The 15884-nt window shown below is 47.2% G+C and overlaps 1 pseudogene; it reads left to right on the forward strand.

The window, feature by feature from the left end:
• The window catches only part of LOC112238066, a 131420-nt pseudogene extending 121177 nt beyond the window's left edge, over nucleotides 1-10243 (forward strand).
• Nucleotides 10244-15884: the final 5641 nt, after the last annotated feature.

A 15884-nucleotide genomic window follows, 5' to 3' on the forward strand; every position in this document is an offset into this window, starting at 1 on the left:
TTATGTTCCTTTTGATGGCATAGAATGCCCTTCTTGCCTTGTCTCTCAGATCGTTCACAGCTTTGTGGAAGATACCTGTGGCGCTGATGTTTAGGCCAAGGTATGTATAGTTTTTTGTGTGCTCTAGGGCAACAGTGTCTAGATGGAATTTGTATTTGTGGTCCTGGCGACTGGACCTTTTTTGGAACACCATTATTTTGGTCTTACTGAGATTTACTGTCAGGGCCCAGGTCTGACAGAATCTGTGCAGAAGATCTAGGTGCTGCTGTAGGCCCTCCTTGGTTGGTGACAGAAGCACCAGATCATCAGCAAACAGTAGACATTTGACTTCGGATTCTAGTAGGGTGAGACCGGGTGCTGCAGACTTTTCCTGTCTCTCTCTCCCTAGGTATCATGATGCCCAGGATCTGACCAGTAACTTCCGGTCTCTCTCTCCCTAGGTATCATGATGCCCAGGATCTGACCAGTAACTTCCTGTCTCTCTCTCCCTAGGTATCATGATGCCCAGGATGTGACCAGTAACTTCCTGTCTCTCTCTCTCTAGGTATCATGATGCCCAGGATGTGACCAGTAACTTCCGGTCTCTCTCTCCCTAGGTATCATGATGCCCAGGATCTGACCAGTAACTTCCTGTCTCTCTCTCCTAGGTATCATGATGCCCAGGATGTGACCAGTAACTTCCTGTCTCTCTCTCTCTAGGTATCATGATGCCCAGGATCTGACCAGTAACTTCCTGTCTCTCTCTCCCTAGGTATCATGATGCCCAGGATGTGACCAGTAACTTCCTGTCTCTCTCTCCAGGTATCATGATGCCCAGGATGTGACCAGTAACTTCCTGTCTCTCTCTCCCTAGGTATCATGATGCCCAGGATGTGACCAGTAACTTCCTGTCTCTCTCTCCCTAGGTATCATGATGCCCAGGATGTGACCAGTAACTTCCTGTCTCTCTCTCCTCAGGTATCATGATGCCCAGGATGTGACCAGTAACTTCCTGTCTCTCTCTCCCTAGGTATCATGATGCCCAGGATGTGACCAGTAACTTCCTGTCTCTCTCTCCCTAGGTATCATGATGCCCAGGATGTGACCAGTAACTTCCTGTCTCTCTCTCCCTAGGTATCATGATGCCCAGGATGTGACCAGTAACTTCCTGTCTCTCTCTCCTCAGGTATCATGATGCCCAGGATGTGACCAGTAACTTCCTGTCTCTCTCTCCCTAGGTATCATGATGCCCAGGATGTGACCAGTAACTTCCTGTCTCTCTCTCCCTAGGTATCATGATGCCCAGGATGTGACCAGTAACTTCCTGTCTCTCTCTCCCCAGGTATCATGATGCCCAGGATGTGACCAGTAACTTCCTGGGGGCGATGTGGCTCATCTCTATCACCTTCCTGTCTATTGGCTACGGAGACATGGTGCCTCACACGTACTGTGGCAAAGGAGTCTGTTTACTAACCGGCATCATGGTACCACCATGTTTATGGTTGTGTGTGTGTGTATTTTGTGTGTGTATCAATGTCACACCTTTCTCTTTCTTTCTGAGATTATTTCTTCTTGTCCACCTCCCTCCCTCTCTTTCTCTCTGTCCTCCTATCTCCTGTCCTCTTTCTCTCTGTCCTCCTATCTCCTGTCCTCTATCGCTCTGTCCTCCTATCTCCTGTCCTCTATCCCTCTGTTCTCCTATCTCCTGTCCTCTTTCTCTCTGTCCTCCTATCTCCTTTCCTCTATCACTCTGTCCTCCTATCTCCTGTCCTCTATCGCTCTGTCCTCCTATCTCCTGTCCTCTCTTTCTCTCTGTCCTCCTATCTCCTGTCCTCTCTTTCTCTCTGTCCGTATATCTCCTGTCCTCTCTCTTTGTCCTCCTCCTTCCCTCTCTTTCTCTCTGTCCTACTCCCTTTCTCTCTCTCTGTCCTCATATCTCCTGTCCTCTCTTTCTCTCTGTCGTCCTCCTTCACCTCTCTTTCCCTCTGTCCTCCTCCTTCCCTCTCTTTATCTCTGTCCTCCTCCCTCCCTCTCTCTCTGTCCTCATATCTCCTTCCCTCTCTTTCTCTCTGTCCTACTCCCTCCCTCTCTCTCTGTCCTACTCCCTCCCTCTCTCTGTCTGTATATCTCCTGTCCTCTCTTTCTCTCTGTCCTCCTCCTTCCCTCTCTTTCTCTCTGTCCTCCTCCTTCCCTCTCTTTCTCTCTGTCCTCCTCCTTCCCTCTCTTTATTTCTGTCCTCCTCCCTCTCTCTCTGTCCTCATATCCCCTGTCCTCTCTTTCTCTCTATCCTCCTCCTTCCCTCACTTTCTCTCTGTCCTACTCCCTCCCTCTCTCTCTGTCCTCATATCTCCTGTCCTGTCTCTTTGTCCTCATATCTCCTGTCCTGTCTCTCTGTCCTCATATCTCCTGTCCTCATATCTCCTGTCCTCTCTCTTTGTCCTCATATCTCCTGCCCTCTCTGTCCTCATATCTCCTGTCCTCTCTCTGTGTCCTCATATCTCCTGTCCTCCTTCTGTCTCTGTCCTCTCTCTCTGTCCTCATATCTCCTGTCCTCTCTCTGTCCTCATATCTCCTGTCCTCTCTCTCTGTCCTCATATCTCCTGTCCTCTCATCTCCTTTCCTCTCTCTCTGTCCTCATATCTCCTGTCCTCTCTCTCTGTCCTCTCTCTCTGTCCTCATATCTCCTGTCCTCTCTCTCTGTCCTCATATCACCTGTCCTCTCTCTCTGTCCTCATATATCCTGTCCTCTCTCTCTGTCCTCATATCTCCTGTCCTCTCTCTCTGTCCTCATATCACCTGTCCTCTCTCTCTGTTCTCATATCTCCTTTCCTATCTCTCTGTCCTCTCTCTCTGTCCTCATATCTCCTGTCCTCTCTCGGTCACTAGGTCCAGGATTAGGGGGCATTCTGTCATTTATGTAGTCTGTTTATCCCCCTGTATTAGCCTGCATCTGTGCTCTGAGTCTAATGGACTGCGTGTGTGTCTCTGTTCTCAATTGTGTAATGAAGGCCCCAACTTTCCCTCTCTCTCTCTCTCTCTCTCTCTCTCTCTCTCTCTCTCTCTCTCTCTCTCTCTCTCTCTCTCTCTCTCTCCCTCTCTCTCTCTCTCTCTCTCTCTCTCTCTCTCTCTCTCTCTCTCTCTCTCTCTCTCTCTCTCTCTCTCTCTCTCTCTCTCTCTCTCTCTCTCTCTCTCTCTCTCTCTTCTCTTCTCTCTTTCTCTCTTCTCTCTCGTTCTCTCTCTCTCTCGTTCTCTCTCTCTCTTGTTCTCTCTCTCTCTCTTCTTCTCTCTCTCTTGTTCTCTCTCTCTTCTCATTCTCTCTCTCTCTTGTTCTCTCTCATTCTCTCTCTCTCTATCTCTCTCGCTCTCTCTTTCTCAATCTCTCTCTCTCGATCGCTCTCTCTCTCTCTCTCTCTCTCTCTCTCTCCTTCCTCAGGTTATGGTTTTATTTTGGTCTGTTGTCCGTCTGTTAGTGTCAGTATTGACGCCTCTGGCTCTTTCTCTCCCTCCTTCTTTCTCCCTCTCTCCCTCTACCCATCTCTCTCTTTTCTTTCTCTGTTTTTGTTTATGTTTATTTCAGTCAGGTGATCTCTGTCTCTTTCCTTCTTTCTCCCTCTCTCCCTCTATCTCTTTTCTCCTCTCTTTGTCTTTTGTCTTCTCTCTATTTTTCTGCTGTTTCTCCCTCTCTCCCTCTATCCATCTCTCTCTTTTACTCTCTTTGTCTTTTGTCTTCTCTCTATTTTTCTGTTGTTTCTCCCTCTCTCCCTCTATCCATCTCTCTCTTTTACTCTCTTTGTCTTTTGTCTTCTCTCTATTTTTCTGCTGTTTCTCCCTCTCTCCCTCTATCCATCTCTCTCTTTTACTCTCTTTGTCTTTTGTCTTCTCTCTATTTTTCTGCTGTTTCTCCCTCTCTCCCTCTATCCATCTATCTTTTCTCCTCTCTTTGTCTTTTGTCTTCTCTCTATTTTTCTGCTGTTTCTCCCTCTCTCCCTCTATCCATCTCTCTCTTTTACTCTCTTTGTCTTTTGTCTTCTCTCTATTTTTCTGTTGTTTCTCCCTCTCTCCCTCTATCCATCTATCTTTTCTCCTCTCTTTGTCTTTTGTCTTCTCTCTATTTTTCTGTTGTTTCTCCCTCTCTCCCTCTATCCATCTATCTTTTCTCCTCTCTTTGTCTTTTGTCTTCTCTCTATTTTTCTGTTGTTTCTCCCTCTCTCCCTCTATCCATCTATCTTTTCTCCTCTCTTTGTCTTTTGTCTTCTCTCTATTTTTCTGCTGTTTCTCCCTCTCTCCCTCTATCCATCTCTCTCTTTTACTCTCTTTGTCTTTTGTCTTCTCTCTATTTTTCTGTTGTTTCTCCCTCTCTCCCTCTATCCATCTCTCTCTTTTACTCTCTTTGTCTTTTGTCTTCTCTCTATTTTTCTGCTGTTTCTCCCTCTCTCCCTCTATCCATCTATCTTTTTACTCTCTTTTGTCTTTTGTCTTCTCTCTATTTTTCTGTTGTTTCTCCCTCTCTCCCTCTATCCATCTCTCTCTTTTACTCTCTTTGTCTTTTGTCTTCTCTCTATTTTTCTGTTGTTTCTCCCTCTCTCCCTCTATCCATCTCTCTCTTTTACTCTCTTTGTCTTTTGTCTTCTCTCTATTTTTCTGCTGTTTCTCCCTCTCTCCCTCTATCCATCTCTCTCTTTTACTCTCTTTGTCTTTTGTCTTCTCTCTATTTTTCTGCTGTTTCTCCCTCTCTCCCTCTATCCATCTCTCTCTTTTACTCTCTTTGTCTTTTGTCTTCTCTCTATTTTTCTGCTGTTTCTCCCTCTCTCCCTCTATCCATCTCTCTCTTTTACTCTCTTTGTCTTTTGTCTTCTCTCTATTTTTCTGTTGTTTCTCCCTCTCTCCCTCTATCCATCTCTCTCTTTTACTCTCTTTGTCTTTTGTCTTCTCTCTATTTTTCTGCTGTTTCTCCCTCTCTCCCTCTATCCATCTCTCTCTTTTACTCTCTTTGTCTTTTGTCTTCTCTCTATTTTTCTGCTGTTTCTCCCTCTCTCCCTCTATCCATCTCTCTCTTTTACTCTCTTTGTCTTTTGTCTTCTCTCTATTTTTCTGCTGTTTCTCCCTCTCTCCCTCTATCCATCTCTCTCTTTTACTCTCTTTGTCTTTTGTCTTCTCTCTATTTTTCTGTTGTTTCTCCCTCTCTCCCTCTATCCATCTCTCTCTTTTACTCTCTTTGTCTTTTGTCTTCTCTCTATTTTTCTGTTGTTTCTCCCTCTCTCCCTCTATCCATCTCTCTCTTTTACTCTCTTTGTCTTTTGTCTTCTCTCTATTTTTTTTGTTGTTTCTCCCTCTCTCCCTCTATCCATCTCTCTCTTTTACTCTCTTTGTCTTTTGTCTTCTCTCTATTTTTCTGTTGTTTCTCCCTCTCTCCCTCTATCCATCTCTCTCTTTTACTCTCTTTGTCTTTTGTCTTCTCTCTATTTTTCTGTTGTTTCTCCCTCTCTCCCTCTATCCATCTCTCTCTTTTACTCTCTTTGTCTTTTGTCTTCTCTCTATTTTTCTGCTGTTTCTCCCTCTCTCCCTCTATCCATCTCTCTCTTTTACTCTCTTTGTCTTTTGTCTTCTCTCTATTTTTCTGTTGTTTCTCCCTCTCTCCCTCTATCCATCTCTCTCTTTTACTCTCTTTGTCTTTTGTCTTCTCTCTATTTTTCTGTTGTTTCTCCCTCTCTCCCTCTATCCATCTATCTTTTCTCCTCTCTTTGTCTTTTGTCTTCTCTCTATTTTTCTGCTGTTTCTCCCTCTCTCCCTCTATCCATCTCTCTCTTTTACTCTCTTTGTCTTTTGTCTTCTCTCTATTTTTCTGTTGTTTCTCCCTCTCTCCCTCTATCCATCTCTCTCTTTTACTCTCTTTGTCTTTTGTCTTCTCTCTATTTTTCTGTTGTTTCTCCCTCTCTCCCTCTATCCATCTATCTTTTCTCCTCTCTTTGTCTTTTGTCTTCTCTCTATTTTTCTGCTGTTTCTCCCTCTCTCTCCATTCATTCATTCAGTCCTTTATTCTGTCAGCCTCTTTCTCTGTATCTGTCTTCCTGTCTGTTCCTGCTCACACTAACGTACGCCCACACCTTCACTTACAAAGCCAGATACACACACACACACACACACACACACGGGGTGGACACAGATACTCCCATACCCGCTGTTACTGACTGCATCCTACACACACCACTATCACAGAGCTTGACTCTCAATATGATTCCAGATACATCGCACACAACACGCTCACTCACTCAAACACACACACACACAAACACACGTACATACAAAAACACACACACATATGGAAGATCATGCACATAAACATAAACACACACAAATACACACACACACACACAGACAGACACACACACACAAAAGAGTTATATAGACAGGGTCTCTGTCTCTGAGAGGTTTTTGTTTCTGTTCACCAGAAGAGGGGGATGGATGGAGAAAGCTACAGAGAGAAAGATAGAGAGGAACAGAAAGAACAAGGAGGATGAGCAGAGAAGGGAAAAGAGGAGGTGAGAGGTCAGAGAGAGAGAGAGGATAAGAGGTTGAAGAGAGAGAAAGAGTGAGTGAGTACAGGATGTGATTTGTCCCTGGTTGAAAGTGATTATAATGACTTTCTATAGGGGGAATTCTCACCCTCATCTCTATGACAACAGCGAAGGCCAGCAGTGTTGGAATATACCACTGCCCTGGGGGGGGGGCAGGTGTCAGTGTGTGTGCGCGCGCGTGCATGTGTGTGTGGGAGTTAAAAAGAGGGGAGTGGAATGGGGGAGTTTGTTAATGTATGCCAAATTAGATTACAAAAACATGTCACTCTGCAAGGCTTTTCATTTTATCATGTTCATATGGCTGTTGCTGTGTATGTGCATATGGCTGTGTATGTGCATATGGCTGTGTATGTGCATATGGCTGTGTATGTGCATATGGCTGTGTATGTGCATATGGCTGTGTATGTGCATATGGCTGTGTATGTGCATATGGCTGTGTATGTGCATATGGCTGTGTACGTGCATATGGCTGTGTACATGCATATGGCTGTGTATGTGCATATGGCTGTGTACGTGCATATGGCTGTGTACATGCATATGGCTGTGTATGTGCATATGGCTGTGTATGTGCATATGGCTGTGTATGTGCATATGGCTGTGTATGTGCATATGGCTGTGTACATGCATATGGCTGTGTACATGCATATGGCTGTGTACGTGCATATGGCTGTGTACATGCATATGGCTGTGTATGTGCATATGGCTGTGTATGTGCATATGGCTGTGTATGTGCATATGGCTGTGTACATGCATATGGCTGTGTACATGCATATGGCTGTGTACGTGCATATGGCTGTGTACATGCATATGGCTGTGTATGTGCATATGGCTGTGTATGTGCATATGGCTGTGTATGTGCATATGGCTGTGTATGTTTATATGTTGTGTACATGCATATGGCTGTGTACGTGCATATGGCTGTGTACGTGCATATGGCTGTGTATGTGCATATGGCTGTGTATGTGCATATGGCTGTGTACGTGCATATGGCTGTGTACGTGCATATGGCTGTGTACATGCATATGGCTGTGTACGTGCATATGGCTGTGTACATGCATATGGCTGTGTATGTGCATATGGCTGTGTATGTGCATATGGCTGTGTATGTTTATATGTTGTGTACATGCATATGGCTGTGTACGTGCATATGGCTGTGTACGTGCATATGGCTGTGTATGTGCATATGGCTGTGTACGTGCATATGGCTGTGTATGTGCATATGGCTGTGTACGTGCATATGGCTGTGTATGTGCATATGGCTGTGTATGTGCATATGGCTGTGTATGTGCATATGGCTGTGTATGTTTATATGGCTGTGTACGTGCATATGGCTGTGTACGTGCTTATGGCTGTGTACATGCATATGGCTGTGTATGTGTATGCGTTTCATTACAAAGATTTGTCTGCTGTCCCTGGATAAGTTTATGAGAGAGAGAGAGAGAGAGAGAGTAGAGAGAGAGAGAGAGAGAGAGAGAGAGAGAGAGACAGAGAGAGAGAGAGAGAGAGAGAGAGAGAGAGAGAGAGAGAGAGAGAGAGAGAGAGAGAGAGAGAGAGAGAGATGTTTTATGACCTAGAGGACAGATGGGTGGTTCCCTGTTTATGACAGATATTTAGTTTGAAATCAGTTACTTTGTAAACCAACTCATACACAGACATACATGTACACACACACACATAAAAACATTGCGAGGCTTTCACTATATTTGATTGATATTTTACAAATAGAGTACGGAGAGTAAAGATGTGGTCACTGACTTTTTGTCTTTTATGTTATTTTCAGCAAAAGTGCCTTGTTTTTTTCAAGAGTATGCATTAAAGTCTAGTCCATTAGCTACAGGTTTATCAACATTCAGTATGCATGCACACACACACATATTTTCATTAAACATGGTTAATCCTAATTCATTTCTTTTCAGGAGTTATGTGACCTCATTAATACCTACTTCATCCCTCCTTCTCCCTCTCCTCCTCTCTCCTCCCCCCTCCTCCTTTCTCTATCTCCCTCTCCTCCTCCTCTCTCCTCCTCCCTCTCCTCCTCTCTCCTCTCCTCCTCTCTCCTCCTCCCTCTCCTCCTCTCTCCTCCTCCCTCTCCTCCTCCCTCCCTCCCTCCTCTCCTCCTCCCTCTGCTCCTCTGTCCTCCTTCCTTTCCTCCTCTCTCACCAGCACATTCCTGTTCCCTCTCTTTCTCCTCCTCCTCCCTCTCATCCTCTCTCCTCCTCCTCTCTCCTCCTCCCTCTCCTCCTCCCTCCTCCTCCCTCTCCTCCTCTCTCACCAGCACATTCCTGTTCCCTCTCTTTCTCCTCCCTCTCTATCTCCCTCTTCAGAAACATGTTTTCTCCTTCTCTACCGTACAAAACAGTATTTAATATGAAACTTAATTAACTTCCTGTCCTTTCTCTCTCTATCTCTTTCTGTCTCTCTCTCCCAGGGATGTCTGTGAGACTCTATTCAAGCCACAGTTCTCCCTAAAATCAAAGTTTGTCAGACATTTTCCTAACGTCAGATGTTTTGTCATTTTCTAAAGTAGTATTCCACATTCTATCTGTAGTTTAGACCCTGTTAGACCCTGTTAGACCCTGTTAGCTGCATGCATTAGGAGGAATCTACAGCCATCAATCCCAAGTCAATGGAAAGGAATGGCACCATCTAATTCAGACTGGCACCATCTAATTCAGACTGGCACCATCTAATTAGATTTCATTCTTATTCGTTTGGGATTGAGGCTTGCAGATTTCTCCTAATGCATAGAATCTTGACTTGAAGTTGGACTTCAGACCATTCTAGACGAATGAAAATGTCTGAGAACATTAGATTTTGAGACACAATATTCTTTAACTCTCTCTCTCTCTTTCAATTCAATTTCAATTTCTATTTAAGGGGCTTTATTGGCATGGGAAACATATGTTTACATTGCCAAAGCAAGTGAAATAGATAAACAAAGTGAAATAAAACATTCAAATGAGCAGTAAACATTACACTCACAAAAGTTCCAATGTAATAGAGACATTTCAAATGTCATAATGTCTCTCTCTCGCTCTCTCGCTCTCTCGCTCTCTTGCTCTCATCTGAGATCCATTCTCTCCCACTCCCTCCATCCTTGTTGACTGTTGATGATACACGCCTTTCTTTCCCTCGCTTTTCCTAATTGAGATCCACTGATTGACAGATTGTGTTGACTCTCATCTCTCACTTACTCACTCTCTCTCTCTCTCTCTCTCTCTCTCTCTCTCTCTCTCTCTTTCTCTCTCTCAGGGTGCGGGCTGTACAGCTCTGGTGGTTGCCGTGGTAGCAAGGAAGCTGGAGTTGACCAAGGCGGAGAAACACGTCCACAACTTCATGATGGACACACAACTCACCAAGAGGGTATGTCTGTGTGTGTGTGTTTATGTGAGTGTGTGTCTGCATGTGTTTGTATGTGTGTGTGTTTGTATGCTGTTGGCCTCTGATCTGGTTCTCTGCTTTAGGGTTAGAAATAGGGGGGAGTTGGTGTGAGGGTTTTAAGTTGCTGAAAGCACTGATGACTCCCGAGCAGCACGCAAGCTCTGATTGGCCCTCACATGCACCCTGCGATGAAGTGACGTTGTTCCCCCAAGAGAGAGTGTTGTGTTGCCAGTATGGAAAGCACTGGGCAGGGGGACATATCTTTCTCTCCCTTACCGTCCTCTTTCTCTCTATCACCCCCTTCTACATCTTTCTTTACCCATCTGTATTTCTCACCCACCTTCTGGGCCATTCTCCCCTCCCTCCCTCCCTCCCTTCCCTCCCTCCCTCCCCCCTCCCTCCCTCCCTCCCTCCCTCCCTCCCTCCCTCCCTCCCCCTCCCTCCCTCCCTCCCTCCCTCCCTCCCTCCCTCCCTCCCCCCTCCTTCCATCCATGCACTGGTCCTTCTCAATTTTTCATGCAGTTTAAAGATCCAAGTTTCAAAAATAGCCCCCACTATGAAATATGTAGGGTACATTATGTCTCTGTGTATCTGGCAGGCGAGAGGAGAGCAGAGCAGAGAGAGGTGATCAATAATTTTAGCTTAGATAAAGTATCGACTCAGCGAAGGGAAAGAAGGACTCAGCTCCTCTCTGGGAAGGGGAAGCTCGGACCAGACCACAGCAAAGGGAAAGAAGGACTCAGCTCCTCTCTGGGAAGGGGAAGCTCGGACCAGACCACAGCGAAGGGAAAGAAAGACTCAGCTCTCAGCTCCTCTCTGGGAAGGGGAAGCTCGGACCAGACCACAGCAAAGGGAAAGAAAGACTCAGCTCTCAGCTCCTCTCTGGGAAGGGGAAGCTCGGACCAGACCACAGCAAAGGGAAAGAAAGACTCAGCTCTCAGCTCCTCTCTGGGAAGGGGAAGCTCGGACCAGACCACAGCAAAGGGAAAGAAAGACTCAGCTCTCAGCTCCTCTCTGGGAAGGGGAAGCTCGGACCAGACCACAGCAAAGGGAAAGAAGGACTCAGCTCTCAGCTCCTCTCTGGGAAGGGGAAGCTCGGACCAGACCACAGCGAAGGGAAAGAAAGACTCAGCTCTCAGCTCCTCTCTGGGAAGGGGAAGCTCGGACCAGACCACAGCGAAGGGAAAGAAAGACTCAGCTCCTCTCTGGGAAGGGGAAGCTCGGACCAGACCACAGCGAAGGGAAAGAAAGACTCAGCTCTCAGCTCCTCTCTGGGAAGGGGAAGCTCGGACCAGACCACAGCGAAGGGAAAGAAAGACTCAGCTCTCAGCTCCTCTCTGGGAAGGGGAGGCTCGGACCAGACCACAACGGAAAACAGAGGAGCCACTTGGTCTCTTTAGGAAGTTTCACACACTCCGATGGGTTTGGCTTTTCTCACACAGGGGCATGCTCACTGGTACAGGCGAATGCACAAACACAAGCCTGCACATGCTCTGAGGCATGCACCCTGCCTGCAGTCTGGCACACACACAGTTACAAAGAACTGGGATTTTAGGGTTGAGAAAACATACTCTAGAATATTTGTAAAATGGCTGCAAAATGATCTCAGGGGTATAGTAGAGCGTAGTTTTCTTGTCTTTTTTTTGTATTAAAGGTTGCTACTGTGGATACACCGCCTGGGAACTTCAAGGACATTTTCTCTCTTATTCATCATTGACCTTTAAGGCTTAGATAAATATTTGGCCACTGTTTTTAATGTTAGGATGTAACCTTCTGAAAACCTTCAGGGAACTCTTTCTATTGGTCAGAAAACATCCTCTGTCTCCCATAGTAACTTGGTCAATTAATGACATTCACAGGTTAAACCATGTGTCAAACTCATTCCACGGAGGGCCGAGTGTATTCGTGTTTTCGCTCCTCCCTTGTACTTGATTGGTGAATTAAGATCACTGATTAGTAAGGAATTCCCGTCACCTGGTTGTCTTGGTCTTAATTCAATGGAAAAAACTAAAACCTGCAGACTCTAGGCCCTCCATGGAATGAGTTTGACACCCCTGAGTTATACCCTAAGCCAATAGGTTTGAGGTGGAAGCACAATGTATTTTATTCACTGACCTGTTGGCTATCTATTGGTTTTGTGTTTAGTTTTTGATCCCAACAAAACCCAAACACACACTCTACCACACACACACACCTCCCACAGGCCTTTAACTTCAGAAGGAGAGGTTTCTCCTGTATCCTAGGTAACATTAATTAGAGGCTCCAAGTGAAGATGACAAGGCCTTGTACGTCTCTTTCTCGCTCCCCTCTCTCGCTCTCTCTCTCTCTCTCTCTCTCTTGTCCTCATTCTTGTCCTTAACTCTCTCTCTCCTTTCTTATTCAGCCCGTAACTCTTTCTCTCTCCTTTCTTATTCAGCCCTTAACTCCCTCTCTCTCTCCTTTCTTATTCAGCCCTTAACTCTCCCTCTCTCTCCTTTCTTATTCAGCCCTTAACTCTCCCTCTCTCTCCTTTCTTATTCAGTCCTTAACTCTCTCTCTCTCCTTTCTTATTCAGCCCTTAACTCTCTCTCTCTCCTTTCTTATTCAGCCCTTAACTCTCTCTCTCTCTCCTTTCTTATTCAGTCCGTAACTCTCTCTCTCTCCTTTCTTATTCAGCCCTTAACTCTCTCTCTCTCCTTTCTTATTCAGCCCTTGACTCTCTCTCTCTCTCCTTTCTTATTCAGTCCTTAACTTTCTCTCTCTCCTTTCTTATTCAGCCCTTAACTCTCTCTCTCTCTCTCTCTCTGAGAGGTGTGTGTGTGTGTGTGTGTGTGTGTGTGTGTGTGTGTGTGTGAGTGACATGTCTCCTTCCTTTGTCACCTTTGTGTGACACGCAGCGTTGAAGGGGAGGTGGGTGGGAGGTCGTTGCCAGGGTAATTGGAAGTTTGTTGATGTTATACGTTCTCCAAGAAAACACCATTCTAATGCCTTGTCCACATTGCTAATTATACACTTATACACGTTACACACATTAGATATCAATTACACTGTAAGCAGAAACTACATTTTACCATGGGGACACAGAGTAATCATATAAAGCTGTAGAAACCATGTTCTCTGAGTTGGTAATTGTTACGGTTGTCTTCCGTCTCCTCCTCTGACGAAGAGGTGTAGCAAGGATCGGACCAAAATGCAGCGTGGTAATTTTGATACATGTTTAATAACGATGAAAAAACGAACAATACAAAAACAACAAACGGAACGTGAAAACCTATACAGCCTATCTCGTGACAACTAACACAAAGACAGGAACAATCACCCACCAAACACTCAAAGAATATGGCTGCCTAAATATGGTTCCCAATCAGAGACAACGATAATCACCTGCCTCTGATTGAGAACCGCCTCAGGCAACCATAGACTTTACTAGAAAACCCCACTAAGCCACAATCCCAAAACCTACGAAAAACCCCCATACAAAAACACACCACAAAATAAACCCATGTCAACCCTGGCCTGACCAAACAAATAAAGAAAACACAAAATACTAAGACCAGTGCGTGACATAACCCCCCCCCAAGGTGCGGACTCAAGGCCGCACACCTAAACCCATAGGGGAGGGTCCGGGTGGGCGTCTGTCCACGGTGGCGGCTCCGGCTCGGGACGTGGACCCCACTCCAACCAAGTCTTAGTCCCCTTGTAACGCGTCCTTTGATTGGCGACCCTCGCCGCCGACCTTGTCCTAGTAAACCTCACCAAGGACCCCACTGGACTGAGGGGCAGCTTGGGACTGAGGTAGAAGCTCGGGACTGAGGGGAAGCTCGGGACTGAGGGGAAGCTTGGGACTGAGGGGAAGCTCGGGACTGAGGGGTAGCTCGGGACTGAGGGGTAGCTCGGGACTGAGGGGAAGCTCAGCACTGAGGGGAAGCTCAGCACTGAGGGGAAGCCCAGTACTGAGAGGAAGCCTAGTACCGAGAGGAAGCCCAGTACCGAGAGGAAGCTCAGGCAGGTAGTTGGCTCTGGCAGATCCTGGCTGGCTGGTGGTTCTGGCGGAGCCTGGCTGACTGGCGGATCCTGGCTGACTGGCGGATCTGGAAGATCCTGGCTGACTGGCGGATCCTGGCAGACTGGCAGCTCTGGCTGCTCCATGCAGACTGGCAGCTCTGGTTGCTCCATGCAGACTGGCAGCTCTGGTTGCTCCATGCAGACTGGCTGCTCTGGTTGCTCCATGCAGACTGGCAGCTCTGGCTGCTCCATGCAGACTGGCTGCTCCATGCAGACTAGCAGCTCTGGGTGCTCCATGCAGACTGACAGCTCTGGCTGCTCCATGCAGACTAGCAACTCTGGCTGCGCTGAACAGGCAGGAGACTCCGGCAGCGCTGGAGAGGAGGAAGGCTCTGACAGCGCTAAACAGGCGGGAGACTCCGGCAGTGCTGTAGAGGAGGAAGGCTCTGGCAGCGCTAAACAGGCGGGAGACTCCGGCAGCGCTGGAGAGGAGGAAGGCTCTGGCAGCACTAAACAGGCGGGAGACTCCGGCAGCGCTGGAGAGGAGGAAGGCTCTGGCAGCACTAAACAGGCGGGAGACTCCAGCAGCGCTGGAGAGGAGGAAGGCTCTGACAGCGCTAAACAGGCGGGAGACTCCGGCAGCGCTGGAGAGGAGGAAGGCTCTGACAGTGCTAAACAAGCGGGAGACTCCAGCAGCGCTGGAGAGGAGGAAGGCTCTGACAGCGCTAAACAAGCGGGAGACTCCGGCAGCGCTGGAGAGGAGGAAGGCTCTGACAGCGCTAGACAGGCGAGGCGCACTGTAGGCCTGATGCGTGGTGGTGGTACTGGGCCGAGAACACGCACAGGAAGCCTGGTGCGGTGAGCTGCCACCGGAGGACTGGTATGTGGAGGTGGCACTGGATAGACCGGACCGTGCAGGTGCACTGGAGCTCTTGAGTACCGAGCCTGCCCAACCTTACCTGGCTCGATGCCCATTCTAGCCCGGCCGATACGAGGAGCTGGTATGTACCGCACCGGGCTATGCACTCGCACTGGAGACAGCGTGCACACCACAGCATAACACGGTGCCTGCCCGGTCTCTCTAGCCCCCGGTAAGCAAAGGAAGTTTGCACAGGTCTCCTACCTGAGCCCCCCCCAATACATTTTTGGGGCTGACTCTCGGGCTCGGGCTTCCATCCGCGTCGCCGTGCTGCCTCCTCATACCAGCGCCTCTCCGCTTTCGCCGCCTCCAGTTCTTCTTTGGGGCGGCGATATTCTCCAGGCTGTGCCCAGGGTCCCTTTCCATCCAATATCTCCTCCCAAGTCCAGAAGTCCTGTGATCGCTGCTCCTCCTGCCGCTGCCTGTCACCACGCCGCTTGGTCCTGTTGTGGTGGGTGATTCTGTTACGGTTTTCTTCCGTCTCCTCCTCTGACGAAGAGGTGTAGCAAGGATCGGACCAAAATGCAGCGTGGTAATTTTGATACATGTTTAATAAACGAATAAACACGATTCAAAAACAACAAACGGAACGTGAAAACCTATACAGCCTATATGGTGACAACAAACACAGAGACAGGAACAATCACCCACCAAACACTCAAAGAATATGACTGCCTAAATATGGTTCCCAATCAGAGACAATGATAATCACCTGCCTCTGATTGAGAACCGCCTCAGGCAACCATAGACTTTACTAGAAAACCCCACTAAGCCACAATCCCAAAACCTACGAAACCCCCCATACAAAAACACACCACAAAATAAACCCATGTCACACCCTGGTCTGACCAAACAAATAAAGAAAACACAAAATACTAAGACCAGGGCGTGACAGTAATTGCCATTGATAATCCACAAACACAACAGGACAATCATTACCATTATTAATGCTAATAATTGATCATTTTCAGTAAAATAATAAAAAATAATAATATCACCTAGATTCCAGCTCATCCCTCTGGTCCTCCTCTCTGGTCCTTGACCTG

The sequence above is a fragment of the Oncorhynchus tshawytscha genome, linkage group LG03 (assembly GCF_018296145.1).
Source record: "Oncorhynchus tshawytscha isolate Ot180627B linkage group LG03, Otsh_v2.0, whole genome shotgun sequence".
NCBI classification, from domain to species: domain Eukaryota; kingdom Metazoa; phylum Chordata; class Actinopteri; order Salmoniformes; family Salmonidae; genus Oncorhynchus; species Oncorhynchus tshawytscha.